Raw genomic sequence first — 16,460 nt, 5'->3', positions numbered from 1 at the left:
TTAGTACCCAACTTACTTTGTCTACCTTATTTAATACCCAAGTGTTTAGAAATACCTAAAAACGCGATTTTTTTCAACTGCGATGCGAATTCTTAGTAGCTGCTTTTTCATTTTGTTTTTTAACAGTAGGTATTTGTAGTAGGTAACTTGAAATGGCAGCCGACTGAAATATTATTATTATCGCTCTAATTGGCCAATTTCTAAACTTAGGCAACTAACACTACGTAGAAGGTAGAAAGTTAAACTAAGTTCGGTTTGATTTTAATGAAGCCAGATTTAATGATTTCTGGCTTAATACATTTTGAAGCTTATGAATCATTGGTTGTTTGTAAGGAACCTAATTGCTTATCTCTTTATTAGTAGAGCAATTTGCATTAGTAATAACGTCAACTACTTTATTTGGATGCAAAGATTTTCCTCCACAATGTGACTCCGAATATGTATAATGAGTTGTATTACGTACCTATTTACATTAGGTGTGGCCATTTTCTCATATGAATGAATAGGTAGTTTGGTTTTATGTTTGGAGATAATATGTACCTCTACTTTTAGATTTATTTATTTTGATAAACAGTCAAGTTACTTAAACTTATTCAACAAAATAGAAACATGTTACGTCTGCTGTATATGTAACATTTAATTAAGTAGGAATATTTTATCGAATACAAAGGAAATGTTCTGTTCGAAACACAATTTTATTGTTCGGTAAGTTCTTCTTTGTGTTGTTTTATTAGGTTTATTCATTTAACTAGTAAAAGTGTTTTTTATTGACTCAAGTAATTTCTACTTTAACTGTATTTTAAGTGTGTTGTTTCAAAATGTAGATAATACCTATCTACTTGTTAGGAAGATTGTTTTATGTCTTTGTTTGTAATGCAATAGCCCAAGATAAGTAGGCGACAAAAGGAGACAAGGTATATTATGGACAAGGTAGACCTTTTAGCACCACTTTCAATATAGCCTTCCAAGATTTTCAGGGTATTACGTTTTCAATTTATTAACATAGTAATAGGATACTATACTTCTTATTTTTCAACATGTTTCTTTATCAGAACACACCTTAAAATATTGATTTCTTTCCTTGATTTGATAACAAAAACGCCGTCACTTTTCAGAAAATGACGTTCAATACGCTCCGATTTACGGAATACTATATTAATTTAAAGAGGTTTTCTCTATGAAGGATATAGTAGGTAAAAGAGGCACTTAGATTCACTGAAGGCTATTGCCCTATCAGGCAAAGAGTGATTAATCTTTGATAAAATAGGTAAACACTGCGTTTTATATGATCATGATTTATGAATCGATTCTATTTCGGTCTCAACCATTTTGGGTGTTTTTGTGAAGAATTTTAGGTGAGGCTTCTTTTACTTGTTGAACTAACTGACTTACGAGTACCTATATAATATCTATCCATTAAAATGACAGCAGAATGGGTTGATAAGTAGGTAGTTTCAGTGCATTTAAATTCAAGGTGGTTTGTAACACATACCATGTAGGTTTATTATGGCATAATGTTGTAATGTATAGGAAATATCGCAAACTTATAAAAAGTGAGGGAAGTATGTGATAACGTATTAATTAGTAAGGGTATTATTCCTATTTTCTTAAGACTTGTTTTTGAAGTATTAAACCATATTATTATGTTACCAAATTCTTACATGACTTGCGCAAATTGTTATGCAAATTGGTATTCTAATTCAATAGAAGTATTTTGCATTAGAATTCTAGGTGACTTATTGAGACGTCTTAACACATGAACGCACAAAAGCAAAGAGCATTTCTAAACTTAGCATGGAAGCATGAATCTATAAATCAAAATGATTGAATCATTTGACTGCATGTCCTAATTAAATCAGTAATTAAGTACATCACGAAAGAAAATTGACACTTTGATTAATTTACTTATTATTGATAAATAATACTACATCGTCAAATGTAGAGCCACTGCGCGGCTTGTTCGACCACAGAGGTGCCTTTTAATCACGATGATTCAAACCTGCACGTGCTAATCAAAGTGAGAATTACAATAAATGTATTTTCGTCACTTTACTAATTTGTTGTTGAAATACTACTTCGCCAATAGCAATGTAGAGTCACCGAGCGGCTTGTGTGATCAATAGATCTTTACATGCTAGATGCGTATCGTACAATGTCACAATTACAGTGTACAAAGCAGTAATTACGCACTAATTCTTATTTAACTCACGTTTTATTTGATTTTAGCCGCCTTTTGTGTGAAACTCCATATTATTAGTAAACACGCCTTAAGGTATAAAATTTACTGCCGACTCGGTATCGTGTGGCAGAACCGGTATTTTGCAACGCTACATGCAGGTAAACAAGTAGGTAGTTAAATGGATAAGCTTCTATAAAATGGCATTTTAATTTAAGTTTTGTAGACAGCTATGTTTTGAGTAGGTATCTTGCATGAACAAATAGGTAGGTATTACTATAGTAAGCTATTCTTTGCATTGTATTTTAATATCTTGTTTCTTTGCAGTTATGGGCGTCTCATATGTTAAAAAATTGTGGTCTTCTTTACTCTTGTTACCTAACTACAGTCAGCGTCAAATACTTCGTGACATCCAAAGTAGCCAATATAAGTCGCAACTTTGTTGGAATAAAAGTTGTGCTAACAACTTTTTGGCCACTTTTTGGTGTCACTAACTATTTGACGCTAACTGTATCTACTATTTTAGGGTTAATTTTCCCGATAGGAAAAGAGCCCGTGTTCATGTCGGTTTCTTTCAACTACGACATTGGAACCATTACCCCATTTACGTTCCTAAACCTTTTCATAGTAAAGTGACTTTGCCAACAACTAAAAGCATGATAACAATGAATATCGATGTCATATTTTGTAGGCGTGTTTACATTGTGTGGTTACGTACAGTCTGCCCATCAGCTTTACATTTCTGTTCCAAAATAGCCTGTATTACAACGAAATAAGCACTGTGCTTGCTTGATATGCCGTCTGTACGTGCTCATACCGTTGAAGGAGAGGTGGTTATCACTTATCTAGTTCGATAAGATAAGATATTACTAAACCAACTTGCACGTGTAAATCTCGACTCTTTTCAGTCGATTTAGAGATTAAAATAGTTTACAGCAAAACTTTTCCTATTGAAACTGAATCGTCTTCATTTCTGAGACACCGGTAAGATAAGAAAACAGGTACGATATAAATCGGTTAGTAATAATTCTGACCTCAGAGCACTTGAAATTATAAACATTGTGTAATGTAGCCATAACAAAAATGAAAGTAAGAAAAACTTCATTTGGCCTGTAACATAAATAACCTATAATTACGGAGCTATATTTATTTTCAAACTTATATGCACATAGAGCAGTGTACATAAGGCGGACTTAATGCTATGACTAATTTATTATATTTCCTAACTAATAAACAGTATCAAGCAATTTACTTAAAAACACTGCATTTGTTATTAACTACAGTTACTTTTATACAGTCTTCGTTTAAAGTAAATACTTTTGCGCTTCTTTTGTTCACTTCATGTTGTATAGAACTGTTATAATGTACATATTTACATATCAAATATCTAGCCAAATACAAGCCATATCATTATGCCATTTAGATACCTACTTAGTAGCAGAAGCACGTTAAAAAACAACACATAGAATAGAATAGAATAGAATAGAATAGAATAGAATAGAATAGAATAGAATACCTTTATTCAGCATTAACATTTATATATATACATGTACAGAGGTTAAATTACTGAGCCATGCTGAAAAGGCGCCTGCTCAGCGAAAATCGTGACATGACACAATGGTGGTATGATGATATCAATCAATCAACACTACGTTGGTTAAGTGCCGCCTACAATGCTCTACAATGCCAAAACTTAGCTTCAAGATTTATTTTCGCTATAAATGTTTAAATCATACTTATTACATTTTAAGATTTGCCTTAACTTAATTAAGATCTACAAAGCCATTTCATATTATTAGGTCAATCATTGTTTACTTTGTGGTTAGACTTTAGACTCTACCACAAAATCTATACAGGGTGTTAGGTAAATGGGTATATGAGCCGACACTAGCCCATGTTAACATGGTCATATAAATAGTATGGTGAAGTCAGAAAATTGATATCTTTATTTTAATTATTTTTATTTTCATACAAATCGGATGTTATAATATTTATTTTGCATGAAAATTAAAAAAAGTAAAATGATGATATCAAATTTCTGACTTCACCATACCATTTATATGCCCATGTCAACATGGGCTAGTGTCGGCTCATATACCCATTTACCTAACACCCTGTATATTATGACTGACTCACTCACCACGAAATCTCAGAAACTACTAGTGCTAGGAGTCTCAAATTTTGCATGGGACTTCCTTTTAGAAAGTAGGTGCACACGTAGATGGGATTTTGCAAAATTCAACCCCTAAGTGGGCAAAACGGGATCCACGCGTACGAAGTCTCGGCGACCGCTAGTACGGGTATTATAATAGTCTAGGACTCTACAAGAAACTCATCGAATCAAGACTCTACAGCTACTTGAGCTTAATAAATTCAATTAATCTCTATGTGGGTGTGTCACTGTGTCCATATTGCGATGTGTAAGGGGCCTTAGATGAAATAATGTGCATTTACATACAATTGACACTGGAGACCTATATTGGTTAGCGCGTGCAAAAATGCATTATAGAGTCGGGACGTGGGTCGCGTATTTATCCTGACGATCGACTAATCCGATTGTGGCATTCGTTTTATGATTCAGAAAAGAAAGTACTATTTAAACGAACTAAAACTTGAATCACTCTACTAATATTAGTTGGGTACCTACGGAGCTACTTTGTTTAGGTGGCATAATTAACTACATGGCACAGTATAAAATGTCTAAGATTTATTTGATTAATGATACATACCTATGACCTTGTCCAGCCACTCAGTAACTCCTTGACGAAATAAATCTGTAACAATAAAAATAAAGTTAACTACACTCGGCATCAAATAAATCGCACCTCCCGCGACAAGCACTTATCAAACGTATGCATCCCCACTTCCCACCAACATTGGTACCATTTGTAAGCCTAGTTCTAAACTTCATTTCATTAAAGGAAAGATTTTTACCCCAAGTCCTCCCCCAGTCATCAGTTTTTCTTTACTTAAAATATCGATTACGATGTTGAGGAAAATTGATAATCAAAGATAGATTGTATTTCCTTGTGTCTAAAAATACATTTACGCCATAATGCACCTAATAATCTATTCAGATCAAAAGAATCGCAATTGTTAGTTGTTAATCGATTGTGTTGAGCATCAATGTAATAAGTAGCTGTAAAAAGCTAGAATTGAAACAGATGGCGCAGGTCACTGGCCAATTGATGAACGTTCCACATCGAGCGATTATGTATCGATTCAGCATTCGCATAATATCGATAAAATACATCGATTGTGTATAATGGCGAGCACAGGATGGGCGGGGCTAGGCTAGTACTAAGACTGGTTTGTTCTGAGCTATGAGTGAGCTAACGAAGCTAAGTTACGAAGGAGAATGAATTCTGATCTTTTTGGTCGTTAAAATTGAGTTTCTGGTTCCAAATTTTGGATTAATTTTAAATAATATGACCGTAATTATGTAGTTCCAATGCAAAGTCAATTAATCAACTATGAATTTAAATGAAATAAATTATACCCAGATCGAGGACGTATCAATCTAATTTACTTAATTATAACTGAGTATCATCCGGCATTTCTAATGTTAAGTCGGACATTTCGTATTCATAGGCTGTGTAAAATACAATGAGCTATAAATAACTAGCATGACACACAAAGCCAAAACAGTAGATGTACCTAGATAGGCACCTAACACTACACAGGAAATTAAAAGTGTCACGGGACTTTAGCGACTATTTGAATTACTATTTCAATTACTCGTACTTTAGTAATCAAAGTATTAGAATTAAAACTAAAAAGATTAATTTTGTTTACTAGCTGTGCCCCGCGGTGTTACCCTATGTGTTAATGCAGGGAGTCAGCTAATTCCATACCAAATTTTATTAAAATCGCTCCAGCTGTTTAGACGTGAAGAAGTAACAAACATAGTACACATTCAAAAACTTTCGCCTTTATAATATTAGCGTAATTTATGAAGACTACTTATCTAGGGTTTCCTGAATGAGAGAAGGTAAAGAACAAACAGGCCCTTCAGCTAAACTCTATGGAATTTTAAGTTGTTATAATAAATAGGCTTTATTTTGCAATGTAGGGTCTTATGTACTCTTATGTAAACTCTACCTTTTATTTATACAGAGAGGACGTATGTCTACAGTTGGGGTTGTTTTGCGTCATAGCATAGGTACCTCTTATTATACAAGACCAACTAACAACAATTAAAATTACGTCAAAATCACCTTAGCAAGTAAATAGTTAACATTAACAGTTAATTACAAGACCGTGCTTTCTGAAGCACGTAATATTAGAATAAACAAATTATGACTGTATTAATTGCCTAGTAATTATATGTAAATGTGTGATGGCACCGTAGATTTATTATACTAAAACAAATATGTAAATCCAACCTTGAACTCGTATGGAATGACAAATTAATTACTCGTACTGTAGTATTAAGTAACTAACTTACTAAATGAATTTATAAAACCTACCTACTCGTATTAAAAGAGGTAATCTCTAGAACTAGATCTATTGAACTGTTTGAAAAATATTTTACCAGTAGAAAGCCATGATTTTTTTGAGCTGTATTACGAGTATATCTTGAAAAATGAATTTTCTTTGACAGAATTCCTTGGAATACACGCGGGCGAAGCAGCGGACAAAAGCTAGTGTTATAATAAAATACTTATATTTGCAAGTAGATTATAAATATTTTACTTCTTCATAAATACAACAATACATAAGAGTTATTATGTAGAGTTCTCACTGTCATAACAGTCCAACAAAAACAATAAGATAAAGAACGTTACGTACTACGATTATTAAATTTAATTATATTAATTATTAATTTAATTATAATTAATAGAGTTTTTATCTTCTGACATCAAATTTCATCATTATTTATCACACCTTCATTGACAAATGCTGATATTTAATACCTACTTTCTATTTAAGCAGACGGTGAATGGACTTTTCAGATATCAGGAATAAAAAACCTCAAGAAAGAAACGTTTTTATGTCCAAGTTGTTATTTCTTTTTTCTATTCAGACTGTTGTCACTTTGTGTTTCTGGTTTCTTTGCCACAATATCACGACTAAACAAAGGCTGAACAAGAAAACTTTGTTAACTTGTAGTTTTTTAAACTTTAAATACAATGCATTTTTAAGTGTTTGTTGTCTGAGTAAGTTCCTGAAAGAATTGAAATAGATATAACAGTAGAATGAGGAAGTGAGATGAAAAGATGAGAAGACATATCTACTGTTAACTATACTGGAAATCGGAGTTATTAGACATGGTATATGAAGAAAACTATATAAAAATAGTGTCTCCATTTTGAAATTTTCACGAGTGGGTACTTTGATATAATTATTGATCGTATAATAATTAAAATGTGTTAAGGATATTATGATTGACACACCTGTGCTATAAAATTCAAATACACTCCTTTATTTTAAGCCTTTTTGTAAGATAACAGTTTAATATTCTCTATACTATCATATTTCATAGCCACCTGGCCCCTTGTTGTACGCTTGATACAGTAGGTATGTATTATGCATATATGTATACACGTAAATATGTGGTCGGTCTGTTTATTGTGTTCGTTAGTATACATTATGCAGGCCTCGTTTTCACGGTCCTCTTATTTATAATAATGGCCACTGCATTTTGCATTTGGCCATTGGAATTACTTTTGTGGGAGATCATTAACGCAAACAATGTTTAAGTATAAACTGACTGCACATTTGTGTTCATTTATATACAGTTAGCCCCGTTGAAATATTTCAGCGCTACATTAACACGTTGGCATTCGAAAAACGCAAAACAGTTGTACATGTGCGCAAATGTATTATTAACAACAATACAAAAACTTACGTATGTATGTATCACTTGCGTATGTAATGTATATGTACTTTAAATAATAATAAATGCCATTCTTAATTATTAAGAATCATCTGAATCTGAATCAAGGCTTTGTAAAAATAAACTCCCAATACAAATTGGGATAGCCGCTCGGTCAATACCTATGGAGTTTTTCGGAGATCTTCAACGATCCGATAATGTACAGGTTTTTTACACACTTTATATGGCCATGAGAGAGCTATGCTTAATTTACAATCGCCGTGGATTTTTACAATTAGCACCTGCTTATCAAATATTGAGTACCCAGCAATGATGAGCAGTTAGCAACTGTTTCAACCCATGATTTTGATCATCGTTTGCCTTGTCACACTGACACTGCATATATGACCCAAATTGCAGACCTTGTGCTTAATTTCTAAGAATACAATACAATATGTTTGGCTAAAAGTGTGGAGCCAGGTGTTTGTATTACTTATTTTACTATAGACAACAGCTGTGTGGAACCAGTTTTGAATTCGTCGTGTGCGCAGATGAGCGAGTCAGGTGCGCTTCGAACGAGACGCTAAATACAGTGTAGCCAAATAAAGCACTAATTATATTTTTATAAACGGTACCGCTTGTACTCTATTTATAGCATTAATAATCCAACATTCCTTGAAAAGATGACAGAAAGACTACATAAAACCGGTGTATTTTTTTGTAATATAACCATAATTAAGTTCGTCACTAAGCATTGCGTAAAATATGTAAATCTCTCTGTGAAGTAAATTTAGAACTTTACAGTTAAAAATAGAATTTACTAATAACCGTCGTAAACAAATTACTCATAAGTAGGTAAAGAGAAGACGAATTTCATGGTATGGTGCATTGCATAAATTGCATTTATGTTTAAAATTACAATGAATCTCTATAATTAGTTGTCGCATTATTTGGGTTGATTTGAAACTATTCATAATTAACGAATACCAAAACAAAAACCAATTAAAACCGGTCTTCGTCTAACTGATGGTTCAAGAAGGTAATCAAATGTTAGTGAGGAAATTACAATAAATACTTATTTTCCCAAAGTAATAACATGAGAGTTATAATTTCGTAACGCAATAAATATCATGCGGATAGGCCGTGGGCGGTCATCAATACGAATGAGATACCTATTATAATATTTACTCTGTATTATGAAATACCCAGGTATGAATGTACACTCAGTATTCAGTAATAGAATGAGTAGTTAAATCGAAATTCAATCAATCAGAAGAGGCTTGTTTGTGCACTTGAGTTATGAATGGAATTTTGTTTTTCGTTTCAGGCATGTGAGCTTTCCCAACTGGTAGATATTTATCGTAAATTTTCCCGAAACTGAACTGTGGGAGACCACGGGAATAGACGGTCCTAAGGCAAATGCAAGGTTCTTCTTGAATATTCACGGAATTGTGTCGGTTCATAAGAACTGTTAATTATTTCTTTGTTATTCCATCCCATTGATCAACAAAGTTACAAGGTGACCTTTTGGTACATTGTTTTGCTGTTTATTTTAGTGATATACCTCTTGAACCACTTCATGTTTGTGCCAAATAAATCATTGGAAACATTAAATTACTGACTTTCGTGGAGGAAAGTTCTTTAAAAAGGTCAATACATATTTAACTGACTTAAAAAATGGAGGAGGTTCTCCATTCGACTGTAAGTTTTTTGATGATATCATCGTATACTTACGTTCATTTTCCGAAGGAATTATCCGAATTATAAGTCTGAAGGTTGGACCAAATCCGGCGTTTAAACGGTGGAATATCGGCAGTTACACTCCGACAATGTTTGCAGTTTGTTATTGATTCCGAATCTGGCGCAAACACTATGGGTTGCTATTCCCTTTATGATTTCCTGCGCGCGCAGGATATAGTCGGATCAGATTCCTGGTAGCAATTACTGTGCAAAGGCAGCTGCTGCAATTATTTCAAGTGCGCAAGAAATTAAACTTTATTTTCTCTTTGAGGCGGAAAGAGAAAAAGCGCGCGCCCGATGCGATTAATTAAAGTTATAAGTGTGATAACATGTTAAGAATATTAATTGCGGCTTGATTCTTTTGTTACTTTTTATTAAGTAGGTATAGAATTGTAGCCAACATCATTGTTTATTACCTATATTTCGTTCGTTCGTTTCATCCAAATGAACTGAGCTGAACAAAGGCCTTCTGTATATTAGTAATCCTGAGCCACTTTTTCAGGAGTATCAAGGGCCTTGTAAATTCAGTTTCATTATATTCTCTCATTGGTCTTAGAACGCTGGAATGTTCCATCCAGTTCATTCTATTTTTCTTACATAAAGTAACTAACACTTAAACAGTTTATGAGACCAGAGAACCCATTTAGAGAAGTAGTGAGGAAGATATTAAATAGGTACGTCCAGTTTTATTCAAGTGGTCTAATACGAGTTATGATCTCCACTTTCTATTTTATTATATTTTACAAAAAAATAAGTTGAACCACATTAGAACTTTCCAGTAAAACGTTAAACAATCGCGTATTCCCCTACAATCTAATTTTACGACAGCGTCCAATGGCATTGTGCCTATAAATGCCATGGCACCATAAATCGTGGGCCATGAAGCGACAATGTAGACTCCGGTACACCATACATTATTTTCTATAGTCTGTAAAGAGCGGGACATTGACCTATTTATAATAGGCCTCTGAAGCTCCATGACAAATCGGTTTTCGATAGGTTACTATGTAATATAAATAATTAAATAATGAGAGCTGTTGAATAACTATGTAATTTAGATTATACATAACAATATGTCACTCTACATATAAAATATGACTCTACATACAATGTAACTTTCTTAACTACACTTACATTCAAAAAATGAAGTTAAATAGGTACGACGAGTAAGCTTTAGCGTACGAGTTAAGCTCTTGGTCTGATACATTGTGATTGTTTTTATCAAGAGTAAATACCTCTGTATAAGAGACGGTTTTTAGAAATTAGTTGTTTTCAATAGATAAAAACGATTGAACATTATTGACCGTGGATTCCCAGCACTCATTTTATGAAACTCTACATTAAAATTGCCCAAAAAACCGTTATTTTTATGCGAAAACCTTAGCCACAGACACGATACGCCCAAAAGATAAAAGCGTAACAAAATAACTATCTACATATTAATTTCTAATCAAGCAGCGTCGATAATTAATAAATGACTGTTCATTGTAAAGAAATAAATTCAATTATTACTCAATAAAAATAACTGGATAGTTATATCTACTCACAACTATTTCTTAATAAGACCAACTTAACGATTTGCAAGTAGTGCTGGGTATTTCTTAATTGGTAGGCAGTTTTTTACATTGATACTAGTTGACATGCAACCTGGGGGGTGCGCCAAAGTTCACCTAAATTTTCAACTCCGAAAATTGGAAGTCCGAAAATGTTCTTCCTAAAATTTTTCATCCTAACAATTACAATTCCTATCTACTCTGTCTCTAATGTTCATAATTCCGAATCATTCAACTTCATAATGTCATTAGCAATAAACATCTATTACACTTTTATTTGTTCTCCTAGATTTTCTAAACATAACCATATTTTACACTATTATTCAAAGTCATATCTTTTTTGTTCAGATTTCTTTCTTTAACGATATATTAAAGTTCAAGTTGTAATTTAGATTATACATAACAATGTCACTCTACATATAAAATATGACTGATTGCTCTACATAAAATGTAACTTTCTTAACTAAAGCATATAGATACATTCGAAAAATGAAGTTAAATAGGTACGAGTAAGCTTTAGTCAGCTCTTGGCCTGATGAATTGCGATTGTTTTTATCAAGAGTAAATACCTCTGTATACATAAGAGAAAGGTTTTTAGAAATAGTTGTTTTCAATCAATAAAAGCGATGGAACATTATTGACCGTGGATTCCCGGCACTCATTTTATGAAACTACATTAAATTTTCCAAAAAAGCCGTTATTTTTATGCGAATACCCATAGCCACAGACACGATACGCACAAAAGATAAAAGCGTAACAAAATAACTACATATAAATTTCTAATCAAGCAGCGTCGATAATTAATAAATGACTGTTAATTGTAAAGAAATAAATTCAATTATTACTCAATAAAAATAATTGGATAGCTATATCTACTCACAACTATTTCTTAATAAGACCAACTTAACGATTTGCAAGTAGTGCTGGGTATTTCTTAATTGGTAGGCAGTTTTTTACATTGATACTAGTTGACATGCAACCTGGGAGTATATTATGTTTCCTTTATTATTAACGGTAAAGTAGGTCACACTAACTATAGTGCTGTCAGGTGTTTAGATTTGCGGGACGTCCCGGTATACCCTTTAACGTGAGCGTCAAATGTCACCGTTGACTTATGTAATAAAATAAATCTTTCAGTAAAAAATATTGAATTTAATATAATTGAAAGTGTTGAGTAACTCTCTAGCTAGTTGCAATATTATTTTATTATGTGACAACGTTGATTTATTACATTATAGTACATTTTATTTTCTTGTCGTTCTATTTTCATTATTATTTACCTAACATTATGTTTTATGCGGGTTTATAAAATTTTATCACTTCGGCCATTTTGTTTCATCACATTTTTTATATCCATTCGCAATCGATAAATCTTCTGCTGATTTGGAACGTGTCACCTTCGCTTTTAAGGAAGACTAATTAATATTTATTATTATTGTAATAATTTGTATTACCTAACACGAGTTACACGCGACAATGTAAATTTTATATTATTGAATTTTTTTTTTGAATTGGTTAACAATGTAAGTACCTAGTATTACATGAAATATTTTCAAATGAGAAAGCGGATAATATGACAGTGTAATTTTAGATATTTTATTGTAATTTTCCTATTACCATTTCTAATAATAACATTTTGTTTTGGATTTCAGAAAGTTTAAAAAATAGCAAAAAAGTCCAAGTTATTGAGACATGAATATTAGGTTTATTGTAAACATAGGACAGTTAAAATGCCACAAGGTGCGCAAACGCAGCCGCGTCGTACTGGCGACGAGTGTGTGAAGGACGCCTACTGATTTATTTATTAGAACCGTATATATTATCCGTTACCTAGTCCAAACCGATATTTTTGGTGTGTTGGTTTATAGGCTTAGGGTTACCGTCTGTTAATACAATTCATTCTGGCACATATTTTTATGCATTAACGTACATACTTAGATTTACCTGTTTACGCTTGGGACATTTGTCATAGACATGATTATACTGCAAACATTACGTAATGCAAGTTGCATAGGTATTTAATATTTGTAATTCCATTGGTTTTGATTTGACGCGCATATTATGCATAACAAATTATGTCCTTATATTAAAACTTCTACAATTAGATAATCATAATTCAATTACTTACAAGAAAATAAAAAATCGTACTAACTATTTATCGCCATTAACATGCGCGTACTTCATAAATATTACAATTCGCATCGTAAAATTAATGTTGGATGAAATAGGTGGGGCGCTGCCGCCATGATTTTAAATCAAAAGGCGCCAAAAGCCATTCGTTAATTCGGACGTGACCCGTAAATCCTCGCGTGCGCGTGCGTCGAATGCCTTATCTGTTTATCACGGCCAAATTATACTTTATGCTCATTGAAATAAGGATGGCAAAATTATAATAATAAATCATTAAACACGTCACAGTCTAGAGATCTGTTGGACGCCATAGACAGTGGCAAAAACTTAAATCGGTTCATAATGATTTAGTTGCTGCATTGTTTTTTCTATTGCTGCTCTTTTCTATAATTTAGTTCAAGTAACACTGGAATTATCGTAAAGCGACATAGGTAGTAATAACACGAACAATTTGTGAGAGGACATCACTATTTTTTATCGGAGTTTTTCCAGACGTGCCGACAGAACAATAGTATCCGATTCCGGTTTTTACAAAGTGGGCGGCGAGGAAATAACTGACATCGATCTTTGTATTGTGAAAACTCTATTTATACAGCGGTGTTGAATATTTTTATTCTTTTACAAAGACACTTGTAAATAATATTTGTATGTGTTATAAAAAAGACCATCAGTCTTCTTGAACTTGACTCTTCATAATACTGGATAAATTGACTCTTCATAGTTTGCAAACCACTGACTCTACAAATAAAAGTTTACTTCGAAAAGATTTGATAACAGAACTAAATTAAAGATCTACTTCTTTATTGATATCAGAGTTGTTCAGTGTCAATCGTGTGACTAATAAGTCAGAAGGATTTGTGATTGCTGCATTTGGAAATGGGATACATGCTGCAATTAGCAATTGCACGGTGCAGAAAAAAAGTAGAGAGCGAGAGCTTCACTTTAGTGTTGTACCAGGTTTCTCAAGGAACGTCTATGTCTAGTCACTTAGTCAATAAGGTCAGACCTGACCAATTGACTTAGTAAATCCTGATCGGTGACTAAGTCAATTGGTCAGGTCTGACCTTAATAATATTACAGTCTATGTTCAGGCACACATACTTTCAATGAGCACGGTACGATTGCGCGGGACCTATTTAAATCTGCCGCCAACTCCGTCCCGCCAAAACTTACACGGCGAGCGCGCGCGACTACAGTAGCGCCGCGCCGCGTCCACGACGGCAAACGAACGAAAGCGATGCAGCTCGCTCTCTCGCGTTTGGGCCGGCTCCGCGAGTGCCACGCTTATTGTGTGCTCCAACGGAAATGTGAAATTTGGTGACCTTTTGGAAATGTTTTGTGTGTGAGGCCTCCACAGTACTTTGCTTGAAGTTAGTGACTCAAGTGAACCACCGAAGACACCGGGCGAAGCCCTAACTACCGGCCGGCGGCGTCCTACAGAGTACCTACCTACCAGCAGCGCGGCGGCAGACAAGGTACCTGTTCGATTGTTTCTGTGTTTGTTGATTGTGTCGTGCCTGGACGACACTGGGGAACTCATATTCGGATAAGCTATCGAAGTAGTTAACAGTCTAGTTGATCTATTATTACTCCTTCAGTAAGTCTTGTCTATTACATAGTACATTGTCTAGCTTGGCTCTATTATATTTTTCCTCCCACCTCACTGTTTCAGTAAATATTTATCTACCGTCTTTGGTAATAGTTTTGCTTCTGATAATCTACTCCAACTGGGATAAGGACTAACTATAAGATTATTTAGAGGTCTGCTTTCAATGTGTGGGTGATATTTCTTTACTAAGAAGCCTATAAAAACTTCATTCAATGACATTTAATTACTAATCACAATGGAACCTCGGACTCTGGCTCAATGGCGGCGATGGTAATACCCGTCATCGACTAAAATAAATTCATCGGTGAACTAAGTGCTAGGCTGGGTTCACACGGGCCTTTTTTGCAGTATCCACTTTCGTAAGCAAACAACAGATGGTTAGGTTCCTTCATTGGTGGCAAAAAAGGAATGGTTTAACTTTACAAATTGATAAAGAAAAAATATGCACACCGTGTGAAAAACACACTTTTATGGCCTCATGTTTATGTCCTTGGATTATTTAAATCGATGGAATATAATATTTGTCTTTCATGTTACAATTGAAAGCACATAGTTATTACACAATATCTATTTACAACTTACGTATGATGGTTTAATATTTAGATAGTTGTGATTTCGTCTGTACAATTTCTTTTTCAGAATTCGCCATTGATCATGTTCCTATAACTTTTCTTCTTCACCTACAAGAAATTAAAAAAATATAATCCTGAACGATCAGTTTAAACGTAGCTTTATCCTTATTTAGCTAAGGCACGATCCCATGATGTAATGCCTCACACAATGCTACTTGAAATACGTTTAGTAATGTATGAATGAGCATATAATTTAGTTTTATGTAACAGCCGGCGAGACAACACAATGTGACGAACTTTGGATTAATGTAACGGGTGATTTTGCAAATGTAACGTAGGGTACAAATAAAATAGTATTGTTTAGATTTCCAAAGCTATAAAAATGTTTCCTTCCTTGTCATCCTACTAATATTACTCGTACTCGTATAAATGCGAAAGTTTGTATGGATGTCTGGATGTTTGTTACTCTTTCACGCAAAAACTAGTGAACGGATTTTGATTAAACTTTAACCGGTGAAGCCACGGGCAAAAGCTAGTATGATATAAGGTTGTCCTACTATTTAGGCTACAGTTTATGTCTTTGTGATATTATTAATCTTTCGTCTTTTCCACTTTTACGTCACAGGTTTTGTTTTTCTCTCATTCTTTCTTATCATAAATTTTCATTTCTGTCTACTCAAGTTTCAGATTACGTCCATTTCTCTGAAATCAACCAAACAAAGGTATGTATAGAACCCCCTATTATCATGTAGAGTACCGCCTATCTGCCAAGGTGATCGACCGATGGGGTTATGGCTGTTTCTAGGACGATATTAGTTGAGTAAGGCTACGAGTTATTTCAATATTAGAATCGTAGTTTTTT

The 16,460-nt window shown here is 33.7% G+C and overlaps 1 protein-coding gene across 1 annotated transcript in view; it reads right to left on the bottom strand.

Moving 5' to 3' along the window:
* Gp150 (leucine-rich repeat domain-containing glycoprotein 150) overlaps positions 1-16,460 on the bottom strand; it is a 41,133-nt gene that overhangs the window by 3,451 nt on the left and 21,222 nt on the right. Inside the window, exon 2 of the mRNA XM_028304016.1 lies at positions 4,906-4,950. The gene's annotated coding sequence lies outside the window, so the exon portion shown is untranslated. The remainder of the gene's footprint in view (positions 1-4,905; positions 4,951-16,460) is intronic.

This window comes from Ostrinia furnacalis, unplaced genomic scaffold (genome assembly GCF_004193835.3).
Source record: "Ostrinia furnacalis isolate ACB-3 unplaced genomic scaffold, ASM419383v2 OfSCF1353, whole genome shotgun sequence".
Taxonomy (NCBI): domain Eukaryota; kingdom Metazoa; phylum Arthropoda; class Insecta; order Lepidoptera; family Crambidae; genus Ostrinia; species Ostrinia furnacalis.
This window is presented reverse-complemented; position numbering and strand designations above follow the sequence as displayed.